This window comes from Leptonychotes weddellii, chromosome 5, assembly GCF_054177405.1.
Source record: "Leptonychotes weddellii isolate Sample4059 chromosome 5, ASM5417740v2, whole genome shotgun sequence".
Taxonomy (NCBI): domain Eukaryota; kingdom Metazoa; phylum Chordata; class Mammalia; order Carnivora; family Phocidae; genus Leptonychotes; species Leptonychotes weddellii.
Genome location: NC_138373.1, coordinates 137,942,950 through 137,964,272, shown reverse-complemented (window position 1 = coordinate 137,964,272; position 21,323 = coordinate 137,942,950). Strand labels below are relative to the sequence as shown.

The 21,323-nt window shown below is 36.4% G+C and overlaps 1 protein-coding gene and 1 pseudogene across 3 annotated transcripts in view; both read left to right on the top strand.

Moving 5' to 3' along the window:
- The window catches only part of CDK17 (cyclin dependent kinase 17), a 109,154-nt gene that overhangs the window by 30,087 nt on the left and 57,744 nt on the right, over positions 1-21,323 (top strand). The gene's annotated exons all lie outside the window — the stretch shown is intronic.
- LOC145721386 (large ribosomal subunit protein eL38 pseudogene) lies at positions 1,856-15,205 on the top strand (annotated as a pseudogene).

Below are 21,323 nucleotides of genomic sequence, written 5' to 3'. Positions count from 1 at the left end.
GAGGGGCAGAGGGAGAAGGAGAAAGAGAATCCTCAAGCAGACTCTCACTGAGTGTGGAGCCTGATGTGGGGCTCAATCCCAGGACCCTAAAATCATGACCTGAGCCGAAATCAAGAGCCGGCAGCTTAACCAACTGAGCCACCCAGGCACCCTGGGAAAGTTTTTCATATGGAATTTAGCTTTATTTTTTAAAAAAGATACCACATTCACAGAGATGGGCTAATAAGATGATTGGGCATTAATTCAAAAAGATATATGCACTCCTTTGTTTATGGCAGCATTATTTACAACATCCAAGATCTTGCAGCAACCTAAGTGCCCATTGATAAGTGAACAGTTAGGGAAGATGTGGTAAATATATACAATGGAATATTACTCACCCTTAAAAAAGAATGAAATCTTGCCATTCATGACAACATGGATGGATCTAGAAGATATTATGCTAAGTGAAATAAGACAGAGAAAGGCACATATCATATGATTTCACTTATATGTGAAATCTAAAAAACAAAACAAATGAACAAACACATGAAAACCAGAAATTTTATAAATACAGAGAACAAATTAGTGGTTGCCAGGGGGAGGGGAGTTGTGTGGGTAGGCAAAATAGGTGAAGGGAATTAAGAGATACAAAGTGATCTTTGTGATATAAAAAGGTACAAGAGGTCCAGTGATAAAATAATACAATAAAAATAAAATTTTCATTTAACTCTAATACTGAGTTTAGTTTTTCCCTTTTATCTGTTTGTTTCTTTTCTAGGTTAAGAATGTTACTTAAAATTGCATGGAAATTTTATTATAGTTTATCACTCCATTTAAAAAGGAAAGTTCAAATCATCCTATATTGCAGTTAAGAAATTTGTTAACATATAAAGTATTTAGGATGTCATAGATGGTTGCATGCTTGCAGAGAACTTTGTATAACATTTAAGAAGGCAAGTGAGGATGTATAGTAGAAGATCTGACTAATTTGGCCTTCATTCCCTCTGTAAGACTACTGATTGATGGCTATGGCTTGTTTAATACTAACTCATAGCTAGTAGGCTTTTCTTTAGTTGGAACTTACATTTTCTTAATAGTTGTTGTATTCCAGCTTTGTTATTGTAATTACATAATTTAATCAAATATTATCTAAGCCAATGAAATATTAATGGAGAAATATTAAAGGAGAGTCATTTCTATGAAAACTTTGGAAAGACTTGATAAAGGATGTAAGGAAAACATCTAAAGGTCTGTAAAGGTCATACAAATCTCGAAGAGTTTGGCATTCATTGCTTTACCGGTGTTTTTAACTTTTCCCTGCATGTTTAAAGAAATTGCCTAGAAACTGTAGAGTCCATGTTGGCACGACATGACTTATGTAAGGAATCTGCGTAATGGCCTTGGTCTCATAGCAAAAGATTGGTAAGCACATTTGAATGCTTCAAGCTAAAATGCTTAGAGTACATAGGTGTACTTTTTTCCCTTTTGTGATTCCCTGTATTACAAACTTGATTAGCAGACTGGTTGATTCACCAGTTCTTATTTTCAGTGAACGTACCTTCTATCGCAGACATTTTTCTTGAACTCTAACTTGGAAGAAAGTTAATTGTAGGACTGAAGCACTTTTTCAGACTTTAACATGGAATTTGCAATAAAAGAAGGATTTTGTGCATAAGATCACTTGTAGTTATAGCAACAGTTATAAAATTTTGTATTCAAGCCATTTTTTAAGAAGATTTTGTAGTTAGGTTTTGGGACCCTCTTCTCCTTTCTAGCATTGTTTGCCCCTCTTTAAAAAAAAAACAAAAACAAAAACAATGGCTTCCTTTTAAATTTCCTCTTCCAGGGAATCAGTTCCTTGGAACAGTTCATATAGAGTCATTAGAATATTTCATTTTCTAGTGAATATTAGATGGAAATGTGGAACACTTCAGTTACAGCTTACTTGGAAAATTAAAAGGAGGGTATTTCCTATTTATTTTATCTCTTATCTTGGGGATCTGAAAATATCTTTTAAGAATTACTGGGCAACAGGATTGGCCTATACTCAAATCTTAGGAGGCACAGTGCCCAGCGAGGGCCCCAAAGCTTTCTTGCTGGCTGCCTACTCTGGAGCAGCTGACTAACCAGATGCAGAGCACATTGATCTGGTCATAATTGCTTTCATCCTAAAGCAGAGCAAGTTAACACAATTTAGATCAAGAGCCACATTAGAAGATGCTGACCTCAGGATAACCTCTCATTTCCTACCTTTGAAACAGGAACAATTCTAGTCACTCCCTAACTTCTAACCACAAAATTGCATGGGATCATATAGCCACATCTAAAGATTGTGACCTTTTGACTTTCTTTACCTTTTATACAGATGGATTCAGAATAATAAAAGAAACAATAGTCTTAACCTGTTCTTTGTTGAACGGAGAAATAATCCCTCCCCTTTCCTACTTTTTTTCCTATTGAAATCTTTCTAGACCATTCCTATAGATGCAGTGTAGATGAAATAGACCTGGGACTATGTTTGTAAATAGCATACCAAGAGTGTGACAACTCTTTTGTCTGTGTTAGACAGCAGATCATTGTTTTCTGATATACACATTTTCAGGTCATTGCTCTTGGTAAATGTAGGCCTCCCATTATTCTCCACATATTCCAACCAGATTTTATTGAGCTTCATTTTCTAGAGATTTCAACTTTGTTTCTGCTATTTTGCACATGACAGAATAGATAATTTCATATATCGAAAACTGTAAGTTGCTGGTAGATAAGAGGGACTGAAAATTGTGAGCAACTTTTTTTTTAAAGATTTTATTTATTTATCTGAGAGAGAGAGAAGGGGGAGGAGCAGAGGGAGGACAAGCAGACTCCGTGCTGAGTGAGGAGCCCAACAGGGGGCTGATCCCAGGATCCTGAAATCATGACCTGAGCCGAAACCAAGAGTCAGACATGTAACCGACTGAGCTGCCCAGGTGCCCCAATTGTGAGCAATTTCTATCTCATAAACTACAAAGCCACTTTCTATCCCATTCATTTTGGGGAATGACATAAATCTACTCTAGTACATTAAGTACAGTTACATATTTCTTACTTTGTTAGTAAGAAATTCAAATTCAAGAATTAACTACAGAATTGAGAACTACTGTTTTACTTTGTAAGTCTGCCTGATACGAAAGGAACTACCTACCCACCACGATAGAGGTCTCTGTGCTTGACTCTTGGAAGATGTATTGAGTTGGAACAAAAGAAGGAGGAAGAGCAGAAATCATTAAAAAATGTCATGAAATGAGAGGAAAAAAGGAAATATGGAGGTAATAAAATTTATTGAGGTGTTTTATAAGTAATATAATTTTGTTGACTTAAGTATTTTTCTACTCAGAAAAAAACAACAGGACCCACCTTCCTGATGATTGATGGCATTGAACCACCTATCATCTTGGCTAAATCTTCATAAGACCACTGATATATATTGACTCGTTCTGAGTGTCCAGGGTTATAAGTGATATTCCTGGTAGCACAAAGTTAATTGACTTATGTAAGGATCAAATTATGGATCTTAACTATAGCCAGTCACTTTAAACAAGCATGAGTTACCATTAACTGACTTTTTTCGGATAGTTGAATTTAAATTTTTTTTTAAAGATTTTATTTATTTATTTGAGAGAGAGAGTGAGTGAGCCAGAGAGAGCAGAAGCAGGGGGGAGAGGCAGAGGGAGAGGGAGAAGCAGACTCCCCCCTGAGCAGGGAGCCCCCTACGTGGGGCTCAATCTCAGGACCCTGAGATCATGCCCTGAGCCGAAGGCAGATGCTTAACTGGCTGAGCCACCTAGGCGCCCCTGGATAGTTGAATTTAAATAGCAGCTTATAATTCTACTTATTTTTCAGAGATGATTTTTATTTTCTTCATGTCTTGTTTGTCGTATGTGTTGCAATACAGTAGAATAAGAACAGATACTATACAATATATAATGTTACTTTAGTATATTAGTGGCTGTGGTTTATTATTATTAGAACTAAGGGACTTTTCATATGGATATTTATTTTTCTTTCCCATATTTGAAGGACTGGGTTATACTGCCCATAAAAGTAACACAGAAATGACATGCTATGTAGGAAGGTAACATCTGTGTTCATACAGTAAATGAGTGTGGCTGTTTCTCTGATGGAATATCTAACACTTGACAGTACTATTCTCAAAAAGAGTTTATTGATAATTGTAAATAACTTTATTTAAAAATATACTGGATAGGTCTTTTGGGTGGTGCCAGCTGCACACTCCCCTGCACCCCTCGTAGCCATGCCTCACAAAATGGAAGAAATCAAGGACTTTCTGCTCACAGGCAGGCTAAAGGATGCCAAATCTGTCAAGATCAAGAAAAATATGGGTAATGTGAAGTTTAAAGTTTGATACAGCATATACCTTTATATGTTAGTCATCACAGATAAAGAGAAGGCAGGGAAACTGAAGCAGTTCCTTCCCTCCAGGTTTGGCAGCGAAGGAGCTGAAATGAACCTGGCACACTGATTTGAACTGTATTAAAATTCTTAAAAATAAAAAAATTACACACACACACACACCAGCTAATCTAGAAAGGCTGGAGGGTTTGCTCGAGGTTTTTTTGTCCTTCACTTTGTCAGAAACCTCTTAGAAGTGTTGAAATAAAACCAGGAATAGTTGAAAATTTTTCCTAACTATTTGTGGTATTGAGTCTGGAATTTGTATTTATGAGTCACCCCAAGGAGAAATGTTCAAAGGCCTACTGAAGGAGGAAAGAGGCATGTTTACAGGTCTCCTGCAAAGGTAGTATTTATAGTATTAATCTACTTTGTATAAACCTAGTTCTAAAAATACTTTAAAAAACTGTCAATTAAAATATCATCATTAGAAAATTTGTTAAGCACACTTTGGTGTAACAGTAAATGAAATTTGGTGACTTATACATAATTTGATACTGCTAAAATTGCTTTAAGGTGTGGGTTTTCTTTTGAAAAAGATGATCATGCATGCTTTGACTTAATTTTACTCAAGAATATTACAAAAATTAAAAGGAAAGGCAGTTTGTGTTTCACTTGTTATCTGTACATGGGCCAATTTATTTTTGAGCAGATTAATGGAAGGAGCACATAGGTTTTAAATTTCTATTTTATCAGGATTTGCTTAGTAGCTTAATGACTCTTTGGTGAATCACTTAAGTTTTGAGCTTTTGTTTTCTCATTTGTATAACAGGAATGGTAAATAATTACACTTTACCTCATAGAATCATTTTAAGAATCAAGTAAGATGTGGAGACTGCTTATAAACTCCATAGGGCTAAGTAAATAGTGGAAAAGTAATTTCATTTAGATATATTTAAGGATAAATTTAAAGCTTTAAAAATTTTTATGGATAAATAATAAATACTAATACAATGTATAGACATTCAGAGGATTATTAAACTGGCAAAAAGTTTTTGAGGCAGGGGCGCCTGGGTGGCTCAGTCGTTAAGCGTCTGCCTTCGGCTCAGGTCATGATCCCGGGGTCCTGGGATGAAGCCCCGCATCAGGCTCTCTGCTCAGCGGGAAGCCTGCTTCTCCCTCTCCCGCTCCCCTTGCTTGTGTTCCCTCTCTCGCTGTGTCTCTGTCAAATAAATAAATAAAATCTTAAAAAAAAAAAAAAGTATTTGTGGCAAAAAGACAAAGATTTGGTGTCTGAAAAAGATTTTATCATAACCAAGTCATACTTTTTGCAAATTAAGCACCTTCCTCGTATACCTTGTTCTATCTCCTGTTTTTGATGACCTCCTAAGTTCTTGAACATATTTAATAGCTTTCATGGATGAGACTGAAGGTAGAACTGAATTTGCAGCATTTTCCCTAAAAGGGAGGACTAATTTGCTAATCTTAATTTTTTTCAAGGCAGTTTTTGGTTTATTTGTGAAACAGAGAGGAAAATATTTTCATTTTCCCATTTAGGAAGTAATGTAGACTAAGCATACTGAGATGATTTCCTAAAATACTTGCTGTGTTTCTTTCTAGTACCCACTAAGAGGGTTATTGCAAAGATATGTTTAAAGCACTAAGGAAACAAGATGGAAAGAAACAGAACAAAATAAAAAACAAGTAACATAACCAGATGATTTAACATATGTATAATTGGAGTTCCTAAGTGTTATGGTTTGAATGTTTGTTCCCCCAGATTTCATGTTGAAATCCTAATGCCCAGTTTAATGGTATTAGGATGTGAAGTTTAGGAAGGTGCTGAGGTCATGAGGGTGGAGCCTTCATGTGTGGAATTAATGCTTATATAAGAGAGATCCTCAGAAAGCTCCCTAGCCCCTTTGACCGTGTGAGAACACAGCAGGAAGTCTACAGCACAGAAGAGGGTCCTCAGATGATCATCCTGGCACCTTGATCTCAGACTTCTAGCTTCCAGACTGTGAGGAATAAATTTCTGTTGTTTATAAGCTGACTAGTCTATAGTATTTTGTTATAGCAGCCAAGCAGATTAAGACATTGATGAAATGGATAGGAGAAAAGGGCAGAAGCAATATTTGAAGACATCATGGCTATTTATCAAAACTGTTAAGACCACTGATGGAAGAAGCTCAGTGAACCCAAAACAGGATAAATAACAAACACTTACCCTTAGTGTTTTAGAAACTTTTTTTTATTATGTTATGTTAATCACTGTACATTACATCATTAGTTTTTGATGTAGTGTTCCATGATTCATTGTTTGCGTATAACACCCAGTGCTCCATGCAGAACGTGCCCTCTTTAATACCCATCACCAGGCTAACCCATCCTCCCACCCCCCTCTCCTCTAGAACCCTGTTTGTTTTTCAGAGTCCATCCTCTCTCATGGTTCATCTCCCCCTCCGATTTCCCCCCCTTCATTCTTCCCCTCCTGCTATGTTCTTTTTTTTTTAACATGTATTATTTGTTTCAGAGGTACAGATCTGTTGATTCAACAGTCTTGCACAATTCACAGAGCTCACCATAGCACATACCCTCCCCAATGTCTATCACCCAGCCACCCCATCCCTCCCACCCCCCACCACTCCAGCAACCCTCAGTTTGTTTCCTGAGATTATGAATTCCTTGGCTGAGCGAAATAAGTCAATCAGAGAAAGACATGTATCATATGATCTCACTGATAGAAACTTTTTCATAGCACCACTAAGCCAAAAGAAATAATTAATGATTCTGTTTATTAAGTAGGAGTCTAGTACTGTGTCTGCCTGCTATTGCTGTGTTTCCCTCAGCACATAGTTCCAGATCACAGTGCTAAAACCTACGTACAAATAGAATAATCTTAAAAACAGAAGGGGGGAAAAGACATGTTAGTTACAGAGAAATAATAAGAATTTTCAAAGGTGACTTTTTAACCGACTGTAAGTCAAAAGACAGTGGAATGACACCTTTAAAGTGCTGAAAGAAAAAATTGATAACCAGTGAAAATATCCTTCAAAACCAAAAATGAAATAAATATATTCTTGGATAAACAAAAGCTAAGAGAAGTCATCAGCGGCATACCCACACTTCAGAAAATATTAAGGAAGTACACCAGGCTAAAGAAAAAAATTCTGAGGTAGAAACATGACGGAATGAAGAGTACTGGAATAGCTAACTACGGTGGGCAGGGCTGTTAATTGCTTAAACCAATAGTTTTAACAATGTCTAGTATTCCATTGGAAATGTTATATTGGAAAACGGTATAACATGTAGAAGAAATTATATGACAGCAATAGCAAAAAGAGGAAGTAAATAGAGTTAAATTATAAGAATCTCTCATTTGGGACATGGTAAAAGTACTAATTTAAGATAGAAACTAAAGATGTGTTTTTGTATCTTTTACAGTAACCACTGAAAAAATGATGCTAAAAGATAAGCCTATAAAGTACATAAAATAGGATAATAAAATAGTTGATTAATAGAAAAGGAAGGAAAGGAAGAACAAAGGACAGAGAGCAAGGGGACAAATGGAAAATAAATAGATGATGGACTTAAACTCAACTACATCAGTAATTAAATGCAAATGGACTAAATGTTTCCATTATAAGACAGATTACCAGGCTGAATCAAAAAAGCAAAACCCAACTATATGCTGCTTACAAAGCATAAACAGAAGTTCAGAGTAAAAATATGGGAAGCAATGTACCATGCAGATGCTAACTAAGAAATGGCTTGTGTGACTATACTAATAGGAGATACAGTGGCTTTAGCCAAGAAACATTATTGGAGATAAAAAGGGATAATGTTAAAAGGGCCAATTCATTAGGAAGATAGAACATTTCTAATTTGTATACACCTAATTACATAGCTTCAAAATATGTAAAGCAAAATTGAGCTAAAAGGAAAAACAGGTAAGTCCACAATTATTGTTGTGGATTTAGTAGACCTCTATGATAGACATCTCTGATAGAACAAATAGACAAAGAATCTGTAAAGAAATGAACAGTGACCTTTACCTCACACCAAATACAAAAAATAATTGAAAATGGTTAATGGTCTTAAATTGTAAGGCTAAAAATATAAAACTTGAAGATGAAAAATACAGAAAAAATGTTTGTGGTGTACTCGTACCAAAAATTTTAGGATGCAAAGAGAACTAACCATAAAATGAACAAAAGAGATCAAAAGGCAAACCACAGAACAGAAAAATATATTTGTAATACATGTCAGACAAAGGACTTAAAGAAGTCTTAAGACAACTCTATTAAAAGTGGACAAAAGATTTGAAGAAGTTATATGAATGGATCTTAAGCACATGAAAGAGGTGGTCAACATCATTAGTCACTAGGAAAACACAAATTAAAATGACAGATGCATCAGGATGGCTAGAATTAAAAAAGGTAATACCAGTGTTTATGATGATGTGGAGTAAATAGAACATATACATTGCTGGTGGGAATATAAAACTTGTACAGCCACTTTGGAATACTGGCCATTCCTTAGAAAGTTAAACAGACATCTACTATAATGACCCAGCAAAAAAGATGTATATAAGAATATTCATAGGAACTTCAATCACAATATTCAGAAACTGGAAAAAAGTGTTCATTAACAAGCTAATGAAGAAAATGTGGTATATCCATACAGTGAAATACTTTTCAGCAACAGCAAGAAACTGGATGCACACAGCCACATGGATTAATCTCAGATTCGTCATGCTGAGTAGAGAAGTCACGCATGTAAGGATAATATTTACTCTTACATGACTCCATTTTATATGGCATTTCTAAAGAATGTACTACCTTAAGGAGCTGACACAAAGCTGCTAATGGAGCTGCTTGATCACCTTGCAGCACTGTGACCTCTCTTTCAAAAGTGTGCAAAGTTCAAAAAACAATTGTTAATTATTTTTTAAGTCACGATCTCTTGAATAAGTAGTGCTTCATGGAACCCTAGGATTCTGTGGAACCCCAGTTGAAAAAGTCTGTCCTGGGAGTTCTAATTAGTAATACTAATTGATAATGTATTTATTTCCTTGCAAAACTGGAAATAATGTGGATTTTGCTTAGATGTATAGGGTATACATCTGTCAGTCTTTGTCCCCTTAAGTCTTTTGGCGGTGAATAGCACATGAGTTATTAATGATACATGTCTAAAGTCTGGCTTCTTCCATTAATGTACCTTGGATGCTGAGAAGATACATTTAAAACATTTGATTTATAGAGTGGAAATAATTTTTGTTAGTCTTTACCTCCCCTGTGTCCCCTACAGCAGCAGTACATGAGAAGTGAAATGAATTTCTCAAAGACTCAAACTGCTGTTGTGTTTAGTTTCTCCTCGTTAATATCGTCATCATTATGGGTTACATTTGACTGCTTGCTTTCTGGAAAAAAAAAATTTTTTTTTTTTAAGTAGTATGTGATTAGGGGTCAACAAGCTATATAACTCTAGAGTTAAGAATGGCTTTACATTTTTAAAGGTTGTTTTAAAAAAATTGGCAGACACTGTGTATGCGGCCTATAAAGCCTAAAATATTTACTGTTGACTAACTGCAGATAAAGTTTGCTGATACCTGAACTAGAGAATCTTCTAATATATTTATTTACAATTATTTCAGGAGTATTCTGTAAATATTTTCTTTAACTGTTTTGATGTAAGAAAGTAGAATTTATCATAAATATAATTTTAACAGCATTGTTGAAATATTTCAGTGTAAAGCTTACCCTCTAAAATGTATAATTCAGGGATTTTTAATATATTTACATTTGTACAGTCATCACCATAATTTAATTTTAGAACATTTTCGTGACCACCCCAAAAAACCTTATAGCCATTCTTCTCCATCCTCTCCCATCTCCTGCCTTAGCCCTGCAAATGTTGAATGAAATTATTTAGCCCACCAGTTGGAAGTAACAGAAATGAACTAAGGTTAATATTTGTGCTATTTGTTGAGTAAATAAAATGATAAAACTACAGAGGAAATAAAAATAAAAGTTTAAGAAACCAAAATACTTATATGTACTCTAAGAACTGGTATAATAGCAACTGGCAATAAAAAAGTTATTAAAATATATTCTGAGATAATACCCCTTAAAAATATTTTATTTGTTTATTAGAGAGAGGACACGAGTGGAGGAGGGGAGGGAGAAGGAAAAGCAGACTCCCCACTGAGCAGGGAGCCCAACTCGGGGCTCGTCCCGGGACCCCGGGATCACGACCTGAGCTGAAGGCAAACGCTTAACCAGCTGAGCCACCCGGGCGCCCCAGTACATTAGATTATTAATGTGGCAGAGTTCTTTCAGGAATTTTTAAAAGTCCATGAAAGAACCCATGAAGTCATAGTTTAACTTACAGCATTTTTCCCCTTAGTGATTTATGCAATAATGCTGTGTTCTATAATTGATGGCATCTTAAATTTGGTGAAATACGTATGTTTCAAATGATGTATTCGTAAGCCAGCTATTCCAGAGGAAGATTCAGAACATTTCAGACAATAAAAATATTAAAATTAATCACTAGGAAAAGATTTGGTCTAAAAGAAAAAGCTGCTTACTTTTCGAAGTAATAAAATAGCGTTCATCTAAAATTTTAGCAGTTCAGGCCTTTCCTTAATCCACATTAATCTTGTGATGATTTTTGAATACATGAGAGTTTTAAAGTTTTCATGTAGACACTGAATTTGAGCCTTAAGATTGTTTCCGACTCTTGAGGTTCTGATTTAGTTTTGAAGATCTGCGTATTGCCTAATTTATAGAGTATAGCATGGGTTGCTGTTCTTTTAAAGTTTGGGGTGTTAAAATAGATGCCCTTATTTTAGTGTTGATTATTTATATAATTTCCTCAGAAGGCATGAGAAAAATAAAATTGCTGAATTTAACTAGAGTTTTGTAATTCTAAGTATTTACAGAATATTACCTTAAGTATATAGAGAGGAGAAATTGCATAGGTGATGCTGGCTTTTAAGGTATTTTTTATCAGCTTCAGACTCATCCTTCTTAAACTTTTTTTTTGTGGTGTCGGAGCTGAGACCCTACAAACTATATTTCTTGTTTACCACCTGGTTCCATATTAAATTCTGCCAGTAGGAGGGTGGGAAATAGGAAAGCAAGAGGAGGGACAAGGGATTTGCTCCTTTATGTTTACTTCTTCCTATCAGTATCTTCACAGCAACAGGACTTCACCCTGGCAAGAATAGTAGTGGCAAATGGCTCCATTTTGCATTTTTCCACACTCATAGAACTCTCATTACATCCCTCCTAGATAACATCAACTAGCCTTTTGTTCCCTTTCAGAGATTTGTGTCCCAGTTTTGAAGGGACCCTCCTCAAGTTCTTGGTTCTTCGTGTTCTTCAAGGAGTGCTTTATTTTAAGAGATCTGGGCTCCAGTTTTATAGGGTTTCTCTAAACCTTTGAGTTTCAATAATTCCAGTCACTTCCTTTTGTTTTCCATCAGCTCTGGGGAATAGCTGCTTCCTGTAATTATTTTCTTTGTGATTATATGAGTCCCTTTTTTGCCTTCCCAGTTCTCCAATTTGTGGTTAACAACTTATACTAAATTCTCTGTTAAAATTACTGGTGTGATTTCTGTCTTTTGACTGATACCTGACTAATAGACTGGTCTAAATATTAGACCTTTGCAAACCAAAGTCCTGGAGATCACATTAGGACATTCTTCATTTAGTAGTTATTGGACCTCTGCAATGTGGTAGGCCTTTCTTTGTTCTCTGTATTCTCTGTCAGATGTCCTCCCTTATCTGTGGTCCCAGAGCTGCTTGAGAATATGTCATTATTACACTTCATTGTCACTGCCTGCTTTTCTGTATTTCTCACCTTGAGGCCAATTGATAGTGTTTGTTTCTTTGTCCTTAGTTCCTAACACAAGATTTGTATAAACTAGATGTTCAATAAATATTTTAATTAATGAACATGCTTGTAGGTATGGTTGTAAAGGGCAGAAGTCATGACAAAAATTATCTGATGAAGGAAAGGATCTTATTTTGATTATTTTTGGCATCTGAAGGTCCTCAGATACGGAGATATTTAAACCAGGTGTTAATATGGCATCAAAAGGTTATTTAATACTCTTCTAAAAGTCACATACCTAAGGCTTGATTTGGGTTTTCTGGTTCAGTTGTTCTAGTTCAGTTGTTTGTGAGATTGAATGTGCTTTATCTCAACTACATTTTCACCACCTCTTATATAGCTCTGTTCTAGGGAAGAATCCAGATCCATTCATCATGATACTTCTCAGGTTATCAGGCCTCTACCTGTCATGTCTCACTTTTAATTAAGACTTTAAGCTTCCCTTTCCCTTCTACCTTCATTGTGCTCATGGAGTGAACCCTGTGCTTCACTGTACTTTTAGTTATTAGTGCATTATTAATGCTTGATACAGGACCACCCAGAGGGTTTCCAAGTCTTCTAGTTATTTTGATTGCAGTACACTTTCTCTTCAGTATTTAGTGGGGTCACCCTGACCTACAAATATCCCAGTTTCAGACCCTTACCTCCATTATTGGCACCCATGTCTTTCCTATTGTTATAATCTTTAGTGTAGGCTACCTCCCCACTCAGTTTAAAGTAAACAATTTAAATCTATAGTTACTCTTTTCCAAAATGAGAGATTTGGGACATCTTTCTGTTCCTAATTAACTTGTAGTAGAGGATCTGTTGATCAGCTAACTGGACAATTTGAATGTCTTGGTCTACAATACTGAGATTTTAGGGAAAAAAGTAAATATTTCCCCGAAATTTCTTTATACTTGTTGAGGGGTATGGATTGTTTTGCTTCATCTTTAACAATTTTGATGGGTATTTGGTCATTTGGCCTTTTCTTTATTTGCTTTTTTGAGTTTTTATGTTAAATCTTTCTGTTATAGTGTCGTTAACATAGAGTGCTATATTTGTTTCAGGTATACATTATAGTGATCCAACAGTTCTGTACATTACTTAGTGCTCATCAAAACAGGTGCACTCCCAATCCCCTTCTCCTGTTTCACCAGTTTCCCTACCTACCTCCCTTCTGGTAACCATCTGTTTGTTAAGAGTCTGTTTTTTTGGTTTGTGTTTGTGTGTGTGTGTGTCTCTCTCTCTGTCTGTCTCTCTTTTACTTTTCCCCTTTGTTTCTTTTCTTTTTTTTTTTTAAAGATTTTATTTATTTATTTGACAGAGACAGAGACCGCAAGAGAGGGAACACAAGCAGGGGGAGTGGGAGAGGGAGAAGCAGGCTTCCGTCGAGCAGGGAGCTCGATGTGGGACTCGATCCCAGGACCTTGGGATCATGACCCGAGCTGAAGGCAGACGCCTAATGACTGAGCCAACCAGGCGCCCCTCCCCTTTGTTTCTTAAATTCCACATATGAGTGAGATCATGTGGTATTTGTTTTTCCCTGACTAGGTTATTTGGCTTAGCATTACATTTTCTCGCTCCATCCATGTTGTTGCAAATGGCAAAATTTCATTCTTTTTTATGGCTGAAAAATATTCCATTATATTCCATTACACACACATGTGTGCACACACATATTATATATATATATATATCCATCCATTATCCATTCATCTGTCAGTGGACACTTGGGCTGCTTCCATAGTTCATCTGTTGTAAATAATGCTGCAATAAACATGGGGTGCATATATCCTTTTGAATTAGTGTTTTTGTATTCTTTGGGTAAATACCCAGTAGCATGATTACTGAATCATAGGGCAGTTTTGTTTGTTTGTTTTTTAAGTAGGCTCCATGCCCAGTGTGGAGCCCAATGCGGGTTTCAAGCTTATAACCCTGAGATCAAGACCTGAGCCGTGATTGAGAGTTGGACACTTAACCAACTAAGTAGGGCAGTTGTATTTTTAATTTTTTGAGGAACCTCTACACTGTCTTCCTCAGTGTCTGTACCAGTTTGTATTCCCACCAACATTGCACAAGGGTTCCTTTTTCTCCATATCCTCGCTAACACTTGCTGTTTCTTGGTTTTGATTTTAGCCATTCTGACATGTTTGACATGATTTCCATTGTGGTTTTGATTTTTCATTTCCCTGATGATGCGTGATGTTGAGCATCTTTTCATGTGTCTTACATGTGTCTTAAGTGTGTCTGTTGGCCATTTGTGTATCCTCTTTGCAGAAATGTCTGTTCATGTCTTCTGCCCATTTTTAATTGGATTATTGGTTTTTGGAGTGTTGAGCTGTATCAGTTCTTTATATATTTTGGATACTAACCCTTTATCAGACATGTCATTTGCAAATATCTTCTTCCATTCAGTAGGTTGTCTTTTAGTCTTTTTTACTTTTGCTTTGCAGAGATTTTTTTTTTTTTTTTGATGTAGTCCCAGTAGTTTATTTTCTCTTTTATTTCCCTTGCCTCAGGAGACGTATCTAAAAGGACATTGCCATGACCGATGTCAGAAAAATTACTGCCTGTGCTCTGTCCTTAATCCATTTTGAGTTTTTTTGTGTGTATGGTGCAAGAAAGCAGTCCAATTTCATTCTTTTTCATGTAGCTGTCCAGTTTTCCCAACACCATTTGAAAAGACTTTTTTTCTCATTGCATATTCCTTCCTGCTTTGTTGAAGATTAATTGACCATATAATTGTGGGTTTATTTCTGGGCTTCCTATTCTGTTCTGTTGAACTGTGTGTCTATTTTTGTGCCAGTACCATACTCTTTTGATTACTACAGCTTTGTAATATAACTTGAAGTCTGGAATTGTGATGCCTCTGGTTTTGCTTTTCTTCTTTAAGATTGCTTTGGCTATTCAGGGTCTTTGTTGTTCCATACAAATTTTAGGATTATTTGTTCTAGTTCTGTGAAAAATGCTGTTGGTATTTTGATAGGGATTGCATTAAATATGTACATTGCTTTGGGTAGCATATGTATTTTAACAATATTCGTTCTTCCAATCCCTGAGCATGGAATGTCTTTCCATTTCTTTTTTTCTTTTTCTTTTTTCCAAATAATTTATTTGAGAGAGAGAGCATGAGCTGGGGGGAGGGCAGAGGGAGAGGGATAAGCAGACCCCCCACTGAGCAGGGAGCCCGACACTGGGCTTGATCCTAGGACCCTGGGATCATGACCTGAACTGAAGGCAGATGCTTAACCAGTGGACCCCCTGAGCACCCCTAGGCACTCCGTGTTATCAGTTTCTTTCATGTGTTTTATAGTTTTCAGAGTACAATGCGGGGCTTGATCTAATGACCCTGAGATCATGACCTGAGCTGAAATCAAGAGTTGGATGCTTAACTGACTGAGCTACCCACGTGCCCCTAAATGGGATTGTTTTCTTAATTTCGCTTTCTGTTGCTTCATTATTAATGTATAGAAATGCAACAGATTTCTGTACATTAGTTTTGTATCCTGCAGCTTTACTGAATTTATCAGTTCTAGCAGTTTTTTGGTGAAGTCTAAACCTATTTGAGAGAGAGAGAATGAGAGACAGAGAGCATGAGAGGGAGGAGGGTCAGAGGGAGAAGCAGACTCCCCGCCGAGCAGGGAGCCCGATGCGGGACTCGATCCCGGGACTCCAGGATCATGACCTGAGCCGAAGGCAGTCGCTTAACCAACTGAGCCACCCAGGCGCCCCTTGGTTTTGTTTTTATAAAAAGAATATGCTAAAATGTAATCTGGATTTGTTTTTTTGACACATATCGTGTTACTAATATTCATTCTTGTTGCATGTAGTTGTAGTTCATTCATTTTTACCACTGTATATAATATTCCATTCTGCAAACTTATCATAATTGATCAGTTTTCCATACTGTAGACATTTGGGTTGTTTCCAGTATTATTGCTTTTAGAGACATGTTGCTTTGAGCATCTACTCATATTTCTGGGTAAACGTGTTAAAATTTCTCTCAGATATGCAGCCAGAGGAAGAATTGCAGGCTCGTAGGGAATGCAATGTTTAACTTTACAAAAGGGTACCTAATTAATTTCCATCGTTGTTATAATAATACTATTTGGTAATTTTTTTTGGATTGCCAGAGTTTTACCTATTTTTTCAACCTTTTGAAAGAACCAGGGAAGCTATTTATGAGCCTTGTTGTAATGATTTAGATAATAAATTATTATGGTTTACACTAAGGCTTAGCAATGGAGATACAAGGGGATGGGATTGGGAACTGTGAGGGATATGAAAGTAATACAGTTTGGCTTGATGATCCAATTTAATGTGGCATTTGAGGGAATGGAAATTGTAAAGAATGATCTTTGAGTTTCTGGCCTCTATATGAATCAGGAGTGTAAATATAGTTACTTTGTCTGATCTTGTAATTGAAAAGTGCCTAGATAAGTTTTGTTTCATTAGTTTCAGTGCCATTATTTTCTATTATTTAGAAATAAAGCTTTTAGAGATACTGTTTTTTCCTCTAATGCTTGGATAACATTTTATATAAACTACCTTTCTCAGGAAGGACTTTGAAACTGTTGTCCTAAAATATTATCACTAGTTGACACTTAACCAAATAAAATAAGCTGGATTACTCTAGAGAGAAGATAGGTCAGGTACAACACAAAGCTGTAAACTCCCAGTGCTTCCTGTATTGTTTAAAAGTATTAGTTTTCAAGGGACTAAGTAATGTGAAGTCCAGAATAATCAGTTTACTTTAACCTTTCTGTAGTTCTGCTTTGAGAAATACAGTACTTAGTGCAAATCCATAATTAGGAGCTCTCATCACATAACCTGAGATATAGAATGACAATTTGAATTGCTTTCTTTGCTTTTGAATTACAGTGGGGAAGTTTAAATTTTTTTTACAGTAGTGATTTTTCACTAGTTATCAAAGATGATGATTGATTTTCAAGGGTGTAGGAGATAATTGGCAGAGCAAGTGTTTTGAAAACAGTTTGTAGGGGTACCTGGCTGGCTTAGTTGGTAGAGCCATCAACTCTTGATCTCTGGGTCATGAGTTCAAGCCCCATGTTGGGCATGGAGCCTACTTAAAATTTAAAAAATTAAAATTAAAAAAAAAAAAGGAAAAAACAGTTTGTATCTTTCAGGCAACCCCTGGTTTTATAATTTAAAGCTTTTTATTTAATCATGGAGAATTTGGTAAAATTAATTTACCTGAGTAAATAATAAAATAATTCGATCCATTTACGAAAGAATAAATAAACATTAATGAAGTCTTATATTTTTTAGATACCATTTTGTTTTCAAATCTTTGCTGCTTTTTCGGTGGGCCTTTCCCTTTTTGTATATAACCATTTGTGTATCAGAATGAGGCACTACCTCAAATGATTACAATTGCTCTCTTGGTTCTGCTGTGAGTAAGACCATTATTATCAAAAACATCATATGACATTTCTAATAGATGACTTTCTGAATTCACTGAAACCGAACAGCTGTTTCAAACAAATGCCCTTTCTGTGGGCATTTATCATCTGCAGATCAATTTATTGTTATTTGTGATGAAAATGCATTTTGACCGACTTTTAAAAATCAGATTTTAATCATATTTTGAATTTTCAGTGTATTGCCTGACAATGTAAATGAAAATCCGTGTTTAAGCATTTTTTTAAAAAAGATTTTATTTGAGAGGGAGAGCGAGAGAGCAAGCGCATGCGCGTAAGAGCATGAGGTGGGGGAGGGGCAGAGGGAGAGGGAGAAGCAGATTCCCTGCTGAGTGGGGAGCCCTGTGCAGGGCTAGATCCCAGGACCCTGGGCAGAGGTGTTATTGACTGAGCCACCCAGGCGCCCAGCAAATATATACATTTAAAGAAAATAACTAAAATAACTTCTAGTGAAAAGCCAGAAGGATTTGAGGATTATTTATTGAGATGCAACATTAGTAAGCCTGTTACAGGTTTCTTGGTGACTGGTTTAGGTTTTGTCTAAGATGCTACTGAACCCAAGGGATAATGAGTAAAGATGAATAAGGGGGATATCATTTCATGTTCCAATATAGTGAACTAAATGTCTTGATCTTTTTAGCCAATCAAATTTTATATAAGTTGTCAAATTGGTGAAGCAGTTTTCATGAAAAGTACATTTGGAGTGTTTTCTTTGTTGAATGAATTGTTTGGCTTTTGTAACGATTTTAACAACATATAGTGTATTAAACCGCAGTTACCCTCATTTGCAGTACTACAATTTTATTGTTCTGGAGATGATATAACACCTCTGTAAGACTAAGTTTCTTGTGGGCAGAGTTCATGTTTTATTTATCTTTCTGCCTTCAGTGTCTCATATTGCCTGGGACATGATAGGGCCTCTGTGTGAATGTTTGTTGAATGAATAAATAAAAACTTTTAATCATAAAAGTGAAAGCCTAAGCAGAGCCATCAGAATGGGACAGTGATCTAAAACTTCGCCAGTTAATAGATTGACTTTAAATAGGAAGATCTTAGGTTATAAAAGATTACTAATCTCTATTATTTGCTTTCATTCTTTCCTGCAAGAAGTTTGGTGCCTGCTGAGTGCCAGATTTTGTACTAAATGCTGGGTTTTGTACTAAATACAGTAATGAACAAAATATTAAGTCCTTGTTCTCAAGGAGATTAAATTCTAGTGGAGGGAATCAGCAATAAAATCAGTATTTAGAATGTCAAGCCAGGCAGGCTATAGAGGAAATTAAAATAAGGAAGGGGGATAGAGTGTAACCTGGATATGGAGTTGTCACTTTTATACAGGGTGACCAGGGAAGTGCTGTTTGAGTAGAACCCAGACAGAAATGAGAGTATCTGGGAGAAGTGCATTCCAAGCCAAGGAAGAGCAAGTACAAAGGCAGGATCAGCAAAGAGACTCCTGTGCTGCTAGAATAGAGTAGGTGGGAGCAGAATAGTAGCAGATGAGGTTAAAAAAAGGAGAATGGCAAGACAGGTCATATAAGGCCTAGTAAGCCATTTAAGGACTTTGGGGTTAATTACTGAGTAAAGTGCCAGTAGTTGGAGAATTTTGAAGAAGAGGGATGATGTTATTTATGATTTAGTCTGTTTGCTCTGGCTGCTACATAGAAAATACACCGTAGTCAGTGAGGGGAAGGTGGTGGGGTGGAAGCAGGAAGACCAGGTAGGATGCTCTAAATATTCTAGGCATAGAGATGAACAGGGTTGGGTGAAGATTTAGCAGTTTAGGTGGTGGGAAGTGGTCAGACTCTGGATATATTTTTTATTTTTTATTTTTAAAGATTTTATTTATTTATTTGACAGAGAGAGACACAGCGAGAGAGGGAACACAAGCAGGGGGAGTGGGAGAGGGAGAAGCAGGTTTCCCGCTGAGCGGGGAGCCTGATGTGGGGCTCGATCCCAGGACCCTGGAATCATGACCTGAGCCGAAGGCAGATGCTTAACGACTGAGCCACCCAGGCGCCCCTCTGGATATATTTTGAAGGAAGACCCTACAGGTTTGGGTGATGCATTGATAGTGGGATAAGGCTAGTTAAGAGGAGCAGGGTTTAGAGGAAGTGGAAATACATGTGTTACTTTTTCTTGATTTCTGTTCCTGATGCTAGGCTTTTATTCTCTAGCTAAAATACGAAAGAATTGCTACCTAACTCTGGAATTTGGTACTATGGAAAGAAAACCAAATTGGGATCCCTAAAGTGGCATTTTAAGGCCTGATGCTCTCACTTTCAGAGTCTTGGCCAAATCATTTTTTTGAGCCTCTTCAAGCTCTGTTTCCTTAACCAGAAAAATGAATTGGTTGACCCTGATGGTCTCTAACATCCTTTCGAAAATTCGTCACAGTTTGTGTCTGTTTCATTATTTTTGGAAGTGCTTTGATGACTTCCCCTTTATCCACTTATTATAGGCATTCCCCATATTTCTGACCTTCCCTCTTATCACCCGTATTCTTCCTGGCTTTAATCAGTTTTATAAATAAAACTCTCACATCTGTACTTTAAACTGTCTTTTTTCTGAGTTCTAGATTCACTAAATTCATTAATTCATTAAATTTGCTCCAGTAAGTTCAATCCTGAATTCATTTTCTCTCTCCTAAACTTGCTCTTCTTCCTGTGCTTATTAGCAATTGGTAATTTTGGTTATATGATTTCTGTTATTAATAGGTGATCATTAACCTTATTTAATTACTAATGTTCAGTTTGCTAAGATAAGTTAATTGGAATTAAGTTTGGGAAACTAACCTGGCAGATCTCACAGTGTGATCCATGATCCTGAAACCCTTTCAGGGAGCCTGCAAGATCAAAACTTAATTTTTATAATACTAAAACATTATTGACTTTTTAAAACTGTGGACATTTGCTCTTATGGTACATATGCAGTGGTGTATACAACTACTGGCTCCTTATTTCAGATCACAGCAGTGGCGTTCGTCCCCTATCTGCATTTGCAGGGAAGGAAACAATTTCACATAAGGTTTTTGATGAAGCAGTAAAATATATTAATTTTCTTAAATCTTATCCTTAGATACATGTCTTAATATTCTGTGTAATAAAAAAGGTAGTATAAAACATTTCTGCTGCATGGTACAGTCATTTAGAATGATGACGTATAGTTACGTTCATTTACATAAATAGATCTCCATGACATAGTTGAAGGAGAAAAGCTGAAATACAGTACTAGTAGGAAAACAGCCTAATTTGAGTCCCATCTCTGTTACAGCTTTAGTTTTACTTAGTTCACCACTGGTATCAGATGTTTTGAGTGCAGAATCAAGACTTTCCCTTCATTGTGTCTTGGGATCTGAGCACTTGTGAGACTCAAGAAATCTTTTCATACTTTATAGCCCAGCCAGCAGTTAATAAAACTGTAAGAGATCTCTCTGTTTCACAGCCCAGCTGCTGGTATTTTGAGCAGCTGAGAAATTTTCTTTTCTCTTTAGCCCCACCCCTAGCTTTTCTCTCTTCTGGAGAAAGCATTTACCTAATACCCTCAAGGCATCCGGTAGTGGGTGTGGCCTTGCACTTGGTGAAGGCCCTGTGCCCCTTGGGGACATTTTTCTCTTAGCTTTGCTGCCCT